This window comes from Xenopus laevis, chromosome 1L (assembly GCF_017654675.1).
Source record: "Xenopus laevis strain J_2021 chromosome 1L, Xenopus_laevis_v10.1, whole genome shotgun sequence".
NCBI lineage: Eukaryota > Metazoa > Chordata > Amphibia > Anura > Pipidae > Xenopus > Xenopus laevis.
In genome coordinates, this window is record NC_054371.1 from 98,251,689 (window position 1) to 98,264,839 (window position 13,151).

The 13,151-nt window shown below is 40.8% G+C and overlaps 1 protein-coding gene across 2 annotated transcripts in view; it reads right to left on the minus strand.

Moving 5' to 3' along the window:
* LOC108711853 (receptor-type tyrosine-protein phosphatase S) overlaps positions 1–12,556 on the minus strand; it is a 554,677-nt gene extending 542,121 nt beyond the window's left edge. The window contains exon 1 of one of the 2 annotated variants that reach the window (XM_041560777.1): positions 12,233–12,556. The gene's annotated coding sequence lies outside the window, so the exon portion shown is untranslated. Of the gene's footprint in view, positions 1–12,004 lie in introns of both variants that reach the window. The other variant, XM_041560762.1, reaches the window with a different exon arrangement.
* Between the last annotated feature and the right edge of the window lie 595 nt (positions 12,557–13,151).

The following is a 13,151-nucleotide window of genomic DNA, read 5'->3' on the forward strand; positions in this document are numbered from 1 at the left end:
TGCCCGATCTGTCAAATGAAGGTCAGTTTGTATATTTGATTAGGACGGAAAGCAAAAATCTTTCCTATTATAGGCTTTGGCAGATATAAAGGCCATCCGTAAAGACCAGTCTAAACTTCAGGTCTAACTGACCCCCCAAACATAATTAATGTATATATTTTTAAAAATCAGTCTTGTTTGGAAACATTTCTCAGTGAAAGGTGATTCAACAAAAGCTTGAAGCGATACCTGATATGTATGATAGTAATGAAGCCAGTTCAATATGCAGCCCTAGCTTTCACATGTGGCACATGGACATCAGAGAACACTATTATCAGGGTCAGCCCAAACCACTCCCCTGATCTGCCAGCCCCCCAAATAAACCAATGATGGGCAGTGCGTGGTGGCGTTCACAAATGTGTGCCGGCTTTAGTCCGACCCTGACTATTATATCATATATTAGCTTCAGTGGCGGATTAAGTACATGTGAGGCCCCTAGGCTACACTTTCCACAGGGCCCCCTTCTGTCTGCAGAAATTATTTCACTGTCTGCAGGCTGCAACAATTAAAAACAAAATTCTCTGCCCACTGTCACTGACTGCAGCAGGACCAGGGGTGCGACTCCTACCACCCCGTTGGGGGGCCCCCACCCCCGTGCTTTGCTCTAGCTAGCTGCCTGGGATTGACCCTGAGAGACAACCGTGTGCAGGTGCTTAAATTGTGCAGTAAAGCTGCAAGCCATACCTCCCAACATTTTGGAAATAAAAAGAGTGACAAAAAACGTGTTCGTAGTGCTGCAAAAATTTTTTGTGGCCACACCCCCTGATTACCATGTTCATTTTACAAATTGTAAATAAGTAACACACACAGTGACACACATACAGACACAGACATGCACACACACATACAGACACACATACAAACACACACACAGTGACACACACATACAGACACACACACACACACACACACAGTGACACACGCATATAGACAGACACACATACACACACAGTGACACATACAGACACACACATACAGAAACACACACAGTGACACACATACAGACACACACATACAGACATACACATACAGTGACACAGATACAGACAGACACACACCTACAGAAACACACACACAGTGTCACACTCTTTTTACTGCCCCCAGCACCGGCCGGTGCAAATTTCATTGAAAGGTGGCAACCCTACTCATAGCCCTCATATAAAGACATGCCCCAAATGAAATTCTAGACAATGCATACACATGACACAGCATAGACACACAGATCTTATGACATATTATTTGCACGACTAGATAGACCTAAGCAGTGACTGGTCTACATCATTAATATAGTAGTACCAGCTTTTCATTACATCATTAAATATAATAATAGGAAGTACCATGCAACACAAAGCCAACAATTGATCTAAATAGAATGCTTATGCCACAAGCACACTGTCAACCAGCTGAACTGCACTACACAGTTATATGCTTTTCAAAAAAGGGTAATTTGTGTTCAACTTCTGGCAATGCAAGTGTTCACTGTCCACTCCTAATATCAGATAGCCTGGGAGCAAAGATTAGAGCCTCCTCACACATAATGCTGGTTAGATTATCAGATGTGCTTACACTCACACTAAAGGTACACTGAGAGATCCGCTCGTTTGGCGATGTCGTCAAACGAGCGGATCTCTCCCCGATATGCCCACCTTGAGGTGGGCAATATCGGGCTGATCCGATCGTGGGCCCTAGGGCCCAACGATCGGATCCTAACGAATAGCAATGGGCGGTCGGATTGCGGGACCGCATCAACGAATAGATGCGATCCGACGGGATTTTTTGTTCCATCCGATCGAGATCTGGCCGACTTTCAGCCAGATCTCGATCGGTGAAGCCCGTCGGGGGGCCCCATACACGGGCCAATAAGCTGCCGACACGGTCTGTCGGCAGCTTTTATCGGCCCGTGTATGGCCACCTTAACTCACACACTCGATATCATCTGCCCGGCTACAGCCTCCCTAAATCCAGTCCTCCCCCAAGCCAAACTGGAAGCAGTTACTCACATGCATGCACAGCATGTAACAGGCAGGTTACCGCCGTGATGAACAACAGCACCGGGATCCAGCAGGTTTGGAGCATGCTTCCATTTGTTTACCGGCGTCCCCCTTCCCCCCCTGCATTACACTAAATTCCAGTCACAGGGAGGAGGGCGGAGTTTAGGACTTCATACGCCTCTCAAACACTGAAGCACTTTAGGTTCCGCCCCCAATGACGGACCCGGGGGGGGAGACCCCGGACCTGGGGAATTCTTTAAATAAAAAAAAATTTCAGTAGAAAACCGATGGGAAAGGCGTTAATCTGCCCCTGATTAGCTTGAAAGCACACACTATTGCTAACGCCATACAGGGCTGAAAATCTGCCTCCTGTAGTATGAGGCCAGAGAATCAGCCCCTACACGGACATTAGCATCCTAATGCCAATTTTTTTTAGCCCTGTCTGGCATTAACCTAAAGCTAAAAACACAAAGGTGTACAGCAATTTTTTTATTTCAAGAGGCTATATTGCAACTGCACTTAATGCTGACCCAGCCTTGACTATTGAAGATGAAAGTGGTCTTAGTGATGATGGTGGTAGTGCTCCTAAAAGGTGTGATTTAAAAAAAGACACCAGACAACAGGAAAAAGGAATATAGATATAAATCACATCCAAAAGAAAATGCAAGGCCTTGGAATAATTGGGAGGAGTTATTTGATAACAAAAATAATTAATTCATGCCTACTAAATACTGGTTTGAGGGTAGCATTTCGCATAGGAACAGGTCTAGTTGGGGTAGGGAATTGGGTGGATTGGGATCAAGGATAGGAGAGGAAGTCAGTAGGCAAAGGGTCCCAGAGCAGGGAGGAGAAGGCGAGGCAGTATGCAGGGGGTCCCAGGGGAGGAAGTAGGGTTGCCCAAGTCCACAAAGTCAGCAAGCAGGAGAGGAAAGGGACAGAGGCCTAAAAGTTTAAAAAATTGTCTCTAGATTTCCAGTGAGAATAATGGTTGGTTGATGAGGATATCAGACATTGGGACTTGTTGTTTGGTGCTCAGTCACATTAGATCACTGCTGCCTGAAGCAAGCATCTATGACAAGAGATGACAGAACATGTGAGCCCTGTAAGCAGTATGTGCTGTGGTGTACAAGTGTTTACACATAAATTGGTCTATCTGAAACAAGGTTGTGGCATGGAGGAATAAAGTTCAAAAGATCATTTTAATAAGACAATGACAAATCAGTCTATTGGTGGGCTGGAAAGGGTGTAGAGAAGAGACTTAAAAAAAAAAAAACCATTAAAAGGAATGAAACAATTACAAATACAAACCGGGCCGCCATCAGGGGGGCACAGCTGTACCGGCCCAGTGCTTTAAAGGGGGTCCGGCCTCACTGAACTTCCTGGATTATAGCCGGGAGTTTCCGAAAGCTTCCGAAAACAGCAGAACTTCGAAAGCTGCGAAAAGAGCAAAGAAGCCACAGTTTGGAGCCGAAATCAGCAGAAAGAGACGAAATCCGCGCAAATAGCCGAAAGCCTCAGATTGGACCCGAAAGCCACAAAAAGAGTCGTAAACCTCCAATTAGAAGAAGAAGAGGAGAATGAAGAAGACCTTTAAAGGTAAGTTCCACTGAACACCAATGGTCTTTTTCTTTATTATTTTTTTTAAACCCTGGCTACCGCTAGTCTTTTTTAACTTTTATGGGGGACAATGGCCACCAATGTTTTTAAAGAACTTTTATGGAAAACCCTGGCCGCCAAATTGTTTTTACTTTTAGGTGGGCCCTGAACACCAATTATTTTTTTCTTTTAACTTGTAGGGGAGCCTGATCGCCAATGTTTTTTTAAAACTTTTATAGGGGGCCCTGGCACCAATGTTTTTTTTTTTAATTTATAGGGGTGCCCTGACCACCAATTATTTCTTTTTAACTTGTAGGGGAGCCTGACCACTAATGTTTTTTAAAACTTTTATAGAGCGCCCTGGCGCCAATGTTTTTTTTTTAAATTTATAGGGGAACCTGACCACCAATGTTTTTTTAAAACTTTTATGGGGGACCCTGGTGCCAATGGTTTTTTTTTTCTAAATTTATAGGGCGCCATGACCACCAATGATTTTTTTTTTAACTTGTAGGAGGGCCCTGACCACCAATGGCTTTTTATAACCTGTGTGTGTTTACCGTTTTTAGCACTGATGTCTGTGTGGCCTTTTTACTGTGGTGTGGGCGGGATCTGGGGGTGGAGCTTGGGGGCCAGGCACCAGGAGGCCCAGAAAATTTTATTGTACGTGGCGGCCCTGAAACAAATACAAGTAAAGGCTATCAAAGTTAGGTTTTCAGTTTGTTTTGAAAACATAAGGCATTTTTGCTTGGTAACGTACCCTTTACATATACTGTAGAGGAAATAGATGAGTAGTAGAAGTGAACAGAAAAACACAAGAAACAAGCCCTTTAGATAAAAGAAAATAAATACACAGCATTGGAACCTGTGATGGTGAAAAACTACCGGGGGATATGCCCTGCATAACGGGCTTGGAGAGAACACTACTTAACCTTTAGTAAAACTAACAAAACTACGATGCATGTTACAAATGCATTTATGGAAAAAAATCACTTTTATTTGCGTTCAGGGAAGCAGGTTGCTTTCCTTTTGGTGACTAAAGGGTTAAGACATGGCTTTTTTTTTTAGACTTTCCTTGTAGTGTACATATAACGGTTACATATTTGGCTGAATGACAGATGCAAATGTATGCATCACCTATAGGGTGGTAAAAGAAACATACTGTCACTTGCAGGAAGAGAAAAAAAACTCTGCTCCCTCCTCCTTCATTATAGCAGATTTCATTCTGTCCCATAGAAATTATTACATGCAGCACAAGTGCTTGGGATTTTATTACTGCATGTGATATATGGCAACCCATAGCTGCCATCCCCCAATAGATAAAAAAAAAAACTTTCAAGGGGGGTGAACAATTGATATTTTATCTGCTAATAGAATACATGGTCATGCAGGGGCCATCGCTGTTAAAATCTGCAGATGGACCGAGTCAGCAGTTTATTACCCTTCATATGGGTCCCTCTGATGGGCCTACCCAACTGATATCTGGCTTGAACTTAATTCTCTAAACATGGTTTATAACAGAGGTATGTATGACATCCCAGAGCACGGAACTGGTTTATGGGCACATAAAAAGCACACAGGCAGGTAACAGTACAAGGAAACTTTAATAACAAGCAATCCCTTTATGCATCTGGTAGGGAATAACTGCTCAACAGGAGCACAACTCAGTGTGTATTTGTGGTCTAGTCCCCTCAGGCAACAGTAAGACACATAAGATTCTCATTTACAGTAAGATCACCTCCAGTCTCTTTCAGGCAGTCCAGCAAGAGGAAAAGTCAGTGTGAGTATTCCAGCTGCACTCGTGTATAACAGGTTTATAGATTAACAGTCCAGTAACATAACATGGGGTGCAGCTCTGAGGAATCACAAATGGAAAAAAAACAAATGGAGGGGACGTCGCAGCTAATCCCACTCTGTTGTGCACCCACCAGCCCACACTGCAGCAAGTCTTACCTACTTCTATCTCCCCAGGAGACAGTCCCACTTCCTCCTGACCTCTCTGAGCAAACAGCTTCCTGCCCATGTAAACTCCCAGCCCCACTCCTTTGAGCCTACAGCTTCAAGCATTATCAGAGCTCTTGTCACAGTATGTTTCTGATAGGGATGCACCGAATCCACTATTTTGGATTCGGCCGAACCCCCGAATTCTTTGCAAAAGATTTGGCCAAATACTGAACCAAATCTGAATTTGCATATGCAAATTAGGGCTGGAAAGGGGAAAACATTGTTTACTTCCTTGTTTTGTGACAAAAAGTCACGAGATTTCCTTCCTGCCCCTAATTTGCATATGCAAATTAGGATTCGGTTTGGCTAGGCAGAAGGATTCGGCCGATTCCTGCTGAAAAAGGCCGAATCCTGGCCGAATCACGAACCGAATCCTGGATTCGGTGCATCCCTAGTTTCTGAGATGTTTCACAATTTTTAAATGCATATACCTGTAGCAGTTGGCTCAGTCAAATTGTGATCTATTTTTTTTTTTGTAATTGTCTACTCATAAGTATGATCTGGTGAGCTTCTGTGATGAATATCTACTTGGTTTCAACCAAATGAAGAACATGTTTTGAATGTCTTTAGTAAAATGAATTTTAGAGAATGGTTCGTTTTGATTATCCTGGGTAGGCTTATCTATTGTTTTGAGGAAGGGCTTTAAAAGATATCAAGAATAGCCATTAAAGATATTCTTAATATCAGTGTTATGACTTGGAAAGCAATATTGGAGAGATAGGAAGGCTAGTATGGAAACCCTATTGCTTATATTATTACTTATTTATTATTTATTTTAGTATGGTTTTTACCTCTCCCCTTAACAAATCCTAAGTGTGGCCCAGTCCTACTAGAAAGCATACTGTATATATCAGTAAGCTTATTTTAGATAAATGAGAGAGGGAGGCTCATAACGTTTGCCTAACATGGGGCTTAATTTATTCCAGAATATTCATGAATATTGGATTTTATACTGGCGAAATGTTACCTGTATAATAATCACTTTGAGTGCATGCCAAATAAGTAAAGAATTTTTGAGACTGCAGCAGTGAAGTGTGTATTCACTTAAAAAGGCTAGAAATATACCCTTTTTTGAAATTAAGAAATAATATAGCTATATACCTATTGGTAGACTTACTTGCAATAATAGCACTATTAACGCCTGCAATGCCATTTAAAAGAATGCATAACAAAATCCTTGCACACAAATTCCATGCAGAAACATCCACATATAAAGTTTTATTAATTGACCCTATAAGATTTACACATTTTCAAGGGTTAACTAGTAATCACTTTAGATACATGCTGCAAACTACAAACAAAGATAGGGCATACATTTGACCTGATTACTAAGTATAAGTTAGCAACTTGTACCAGTGTATTTTACAGTGCCCCCAGTACAGTGACTGGCCAGTAAAAATGATGTCTGATCCCAATGCTATTAATAGGGAAGAAGGATAAATATATAGGAAGGCTGGTATTTTTTTCCAGAAAAGTGGCAACCCTAGCTGTGCAACAAAATAAAGTCACAACTACTGAGAAAATGACATGCCCACTTACAGCCTCGGACTGGACATGGGGGGGGGGCCCATCGGGTTACTAATCTCCGGGTCCCCCAGCGCACATGCGCAAACATCCCGGAGAGCAGGGTGGCCCAGACGCTGCCGACTTTTAAGGACAATTCTATTAAAACTCCACCAATTTTCATGTGTGTCTTCACAAGAAAGATATTGCAGAAGAAGCAAAATATGCTTGAAGTTTAAAGGAAAACTAAACCCCTCAAACAATGTAGTTCTCCATAAAAAGATATTGTATAAAACAGCTCATATGTAAAACCCTGCTTCATGTAAATAAACCACTTTCATAATAATATACTTTTTTTAGCAGTATGTGCCATTGGGTAATCATAAATAGAAAACTGCCATTTAAAAAAATAAGGGCAGACCCCTGGGATCGTATGATTCACAGTGCACACAAATATACCAAGCAAACTATACTTGTTAGGTCATATGAGCCAATTAACAAACAGAGTTCTGTCTTTTGCTTCCACACTTCCTGATACAGTTAGTATTGTAGTATTTCTGGTCAGGTGATCTCTGAGGCAGCACAGAGACTATCAAGAAATGGTGGTTCAAGAAAAGAGATGTGAAAGGGCAATATTTACTTAGACATATATTTTCCTGTTTGATACGATTCTTTATTATGCCACTTAATTTGATATAAATCTGTTGCTCAAGTTTTCATTTTGGGGGTATATATTTCCTTTAAAGGGGTGGTTCACTTTTAGTGAACTTTTGTATGTTATAGAATGGCCAATTCTAAGCTTTCAATTGTTCTTCATTATTCTATTTTTTTATCGTTTTTGAATCGCCTTCTTCAGACTTTTTCCAGCTTTCGAATGGGGGTCACTAACCCCATCTAAAAAAAACAAATGCTCTGTAAGGCATTTTACTACTCATCTTTATATTCAGGCCCTCTCCTATTGATATTCCAGACTGTTATTCAAATTAATGCCTGGTTTAATTTAGACCCTAACAGCCGGATTGCTGAAATTGCAAACTGGGGAGCTGCTGAATAGCTAAATAACTCAAAAACCACAAATAATAAAATATGAAAACGAATTGCAAATTATCTCAGAATATCACTCTCTACATCATACATCAAAGTTAATTTAAAGGTGAACACAACCATATATTTAAATTTTTAGATTTAATTATGTGTGATTGATGGAGATACCATGTTCCCTTATATGGGTTATTAAACCTGGAGCTCAGCTACCACTAAGTTCTAGGTAAAGTAGATTGAACAAGTTTTCATTTCTTTTAGTCACTCAGGGTTTATGGTTTTGTGACTTTAGGTTTTGTGACTTTAGGTTTTGCTCAAAAGGCCGACATTTTCTATGTTGCACGGTAGAGTATACACATTATTGCAGTGCAGGTCGAGAAATCCTCGACCTGCACCACACCCTAACCTGCCCCCTCCCAACCCGCACCCAACCCAGTGTTCCCCCTCTATTTATAGACCCGCATCTGACCGCAGTGGGCGGGCATGAGTCTATAAATTTAGGAGCCGAAAGACTGAAGTCATCAGTGCTAGGATTTTGTGCAGGAGACAGCCTGAACCTGCCCGACCCATGGGTTTCAGGTTGGCCCGCATATCACTAATACACATATACAGTATGACAAGCAGGAAGTGCTGCATAAGAACATGCAATATGCATCCATGGGTGCGGGTCAACTATTGACATGTAGTATGTTCTAGTGGCATTTTCGACAGACAGAAAACTCACATACATTTCCAGTTTCATTTCCAGCACATTCTACTGAAATAGGTAGTGTCGCCATCTTATTAAATAATGGGAGCCGTGAGTTTTACACCCAAACGTAATATATTGTGAATAGTAGTGAGCACTTTACTCAGTGAGATATTCTGTCATCCCAACCCTGTTATATAGTAAAAAAAAGAAAGATATTACCAAAACCTTATTAAATATATAATATTCACCTGGCTATTTACACTGTCTCCACTCCTGACTCCTGAAATAGTGGTGAAAGACAGATGATAAAAGCAGACTGAAAGACCTGGAAGAGATCTGACTCCTCTTGCATTGTTTTAAAGGACAATGCAATCCTCTGAAACAATCCATCTATCTGTACACTCCCCTATGCTCCTAACAGCAAAGTTTTTTTTCTAAAAAAATTTCTTAATGTCATACTCACTTTCCTGTGGATCCAATGCTGCAAAGTTGACTCTTAATCCCCCTCTGTGGCCACCACAATGTAATCAAAATGGCCACTGATACACTTCTGCACTGATCATGAGAGACGTACACCACACAGAAGAGGCTCTTTCTCTGTGATTCTCTGTACATGAGCCAAGCTCGCAAGGTTTTCGGTGTGTAGATGCAAGGTCTTTATGGGGTGTTCTTGTACTGTTTAGTCATGGGTTTTGTTTGGAAGCAGAGCCATAATGATTAATAAATTTATCAACTGTAGCCTATAACCCTTCCATAAATGTTGTTGTTCTGCCTGTCTCTGGCCAGTGCTCACAAAGTATTTTGATGTTCCCATAAACCATTGTGCTATATTCCTGATCACCTAACATTATTTAAGTTTTCCATTTTGTGCAGGAACTGTTTGCTAATACCCGCCAAAAGTCACATAAATGCCTATTAGTGTTAACTTAAGGAGAACCTGCACTCTGCTCCTCATGCATCTGAATGATGCTCAAGATAGGCCATGGGTGGGAGATGCCTACGCGCCGCCTACCCTTCTTTGATCGAGCATTGCCTAACACAGGCAGCACTCAATTCAAGGTGCATAACATAGGTCTCTGAAAAGAAGCAAAAAAGCCTGCGGCTGAATGACCCCTTTTGTCTATGGTGAATGTTGTATGCTTAAATATGGATCCATAAAGAATACACATATACAGGTATGGAAAACTGTTACCTAAAAATCTCCGAATTATGGAAAGGCCTTCTCCCATAGACTCCATTTTATCCAAATAATCAAAATGTTTGGTTGAAATTAGTGATTGCACTTAGAAAAACAAAATTCCTTATAATACATATAGGGGTTATAGTCATAAAGTAACACTTGTAGAAAGGGGTTCACTAAAATGATTATTCATCTAAAAACACTGAGTTAATAATTATGAACCATACATTTACCTGGACAACGCTCATTTATTCAAGGTCATCATTCATCAAAAAATTCCATCAGGGTGCCAAGCCACAACTTCTAAATGTTCCACCAATCACTTACCAGCAAAAAATGAGCAACATATTACTTTAGCCCAGGCACCTTCTTAACGTTATGCACATTTTATTACTGCAGACTACATTCCAATCTACTGCATGCAATTCCTGTAAAATATGTGAGACATTAGCCCTTGAGAATTATAGTAACCAATGTCATCAACGACAGTACAAATTATATTTTTGTACAGGTTCTGGTACTATAATAGGATAAAGAAAGACTGCATAAAAAAAGCATGCTAATAAATGAAGACATTTCTACTAATTTTCAACTGAAAAGAATTGTTGACTGATTGGACATTTTCTTCTGACAGTCTATTTTAAGGGGTCATTGATGAAAAAACATCATGGACATAATATAAAAATATGCGTTTGGAAGTGATGTTTATAAAAATATTGAAATGGCTTAAATTTAAATTGGAACAAATAACTTCAAGACACAACAAATTTTTGATTTTAGCTAAATAAAAAAAGTGCAATCTGCTGTGGAGGTATTGTACATTGGGAATAGGGGAACTAATAACTGTAAAGATTTGGGTGAAACATTTTTGAAATAATCTTTAATGCTGTCCCACAGCAGAGCATGAAAAACCAACGCAACCATATAGTAATCCTTTCATAATACACAAGAGCTATGGATATCCTGTAAATTATATGCTTATGTAATGGTGCTTAGTGATGTCAGCAGTTATAATCAGTGACATAGCTGATGTCACCTCAGAGCGCCATGACCAGTATAAAAGCACTCGGCCTTTGGCCTTGTGCTTTTACATGATCATGGAGCTCCTATAGGACTTATAATATTCTTATATTTTACAATAGGAGTTACATCATTCATCATATTACGCATAGCCTCAAGTCATTTGGAAAAAAAGGAGGCTTTTCATCATATTACGCATAGCCTCAAGCAGGGGCGATCCGGGCCCCTTCGCCGCCTGAGGCAGCAGCAGTTGCTGCTGCCCCCCCTTCCCCAGATATTCACTCTTAAAGTACCAGGAGCAGCATTTTTGCTGCCCCTGGTACCTAGTGGGACGCTGCCGCCTGAGGCGACAGCCTCAACTTGCCTCATTGGTGAAGCACCCCTGGCCTCAAGTCATTTGGAAAAAAAAGGAGGCTTTTTTGTATGGAGACGATTGAAACACCTTTCACACTTCAGTACCACAGACAGCTCTGGATAATTGACTAGTGTTCAAGCACAGGCTTTTGCCAACACTAAATCACTGCATTCTGAATATCATGTTTGATGCAGTCACAAACAACTAAAGTAATTAGTTACTAGTCTACCATAAAACCAACACATGCTTCACAAGTTACTTTTACAGAGTCATTTAGCCTCTCATTCTCATCAATTAATATACTCAAGAAATGGCTTCCTGGTGCATGGAAACCCTATGCACAATAACAGTCTGCCCCACCCTCAATAAAATAAAAGCTCTGCAGAGGCAAATCACAGAAATAAAAACGCTCTGCAAAACCTATTTCTCATAAAAGTCCTTTCACACAAAGGGTCCGGTAACCGTTTTATTAAATGGCACCAGACTGAAAAAAAGACGTAATTGTAGCCTGCAACAGATAGAGGACATTATGTTACATATGTAGATATATACAATCAAAAGCGCAGACCCCTTTCATGCTGGCTCACCTGTTATTGGTCCGTTTTGTGTGAGTAGGAAGGCATCGTACTGACGGTCCCTGCTCCTGAAAATACTTAATATCGGATTTTTTTACCCGGTCTACATTTCCAGCAACAGACGTTCCAGTATCCCCCCGCGTAAACCTTTGACAGCTCTAACGCTACTCGTAGGGTGATTTATGTATTCCCAAGGGCCCTTCTTTAATAACGGTCAGCAATTCGCTCCCGTTCACTTACGTTAATTCAGTGAATGACGATCAGACCCTCAATGTAAAGCATGTCAGCTTACAGTTACAGTCAAGGTACCATGTCTAAACCTCAGACTAGATCATTGCCGTGCCGCACCAGCTCTCTGCTGTCTACTAGTAACGCAGAAATCTTCTCCCTGCCCTCACTCTGTGTTCCAAAGATGACGTCACCTCACTGGATCTTTGAAAAGTGTACGCCTTAGAATGACGTAATCGAGTAAAAAGTCATGTGATCCAAAAGTGTTAAAAAGGACAGTTTGAATTGTATAAGGAAGCATAGGGCGTCCTGTGATCAGGGGCGATCCTGGCCCCTCCACCGCCTGAGGCAGCAGCAGTTGCTGCTGCCCCCCCTCCACCGCACACACAATGCTCTTGTACTCAAACACACTTGTAAATTGGGTTAAAGCGTATATATTGGTGACCACTTTGTGGGTCTGTTCACCTTCGATGTATGCAAATAAAAATTATCCTCAAAATAATTGTGATATACTGGCATAAATGCTATAATTCATCAATGCAGTTGCCTATATAAATCAATCAACGGCTTGAAAATTAAAGTAAAAGGTCCAAATTGCTTTTATGGGGAACCACTCTGATGCAATTTAGCATCTGTTAGTAAACCAGTCCCAGTGTATTTAAAGAGCATTTTTAAACAACTACCCTCAAACCTTCCTGTTTTAAGGTAAATAGTAATAGGAATACTTATGGTGACCTGGTTTTCTGATATATCTATGTACAGACTATGAGCAAACGTAGGGGACTGTTCCTGCTGAATTGTGCTTAGTACAGGGGAATACCTATGCTGCCATAGTTTGTATATAAATGTAATTTTATGTATAAATACCCTCAGAAATCATTGTGGCAATTCCATGAATAAATACCCCCATAAATCACATCAGGATTGCAGA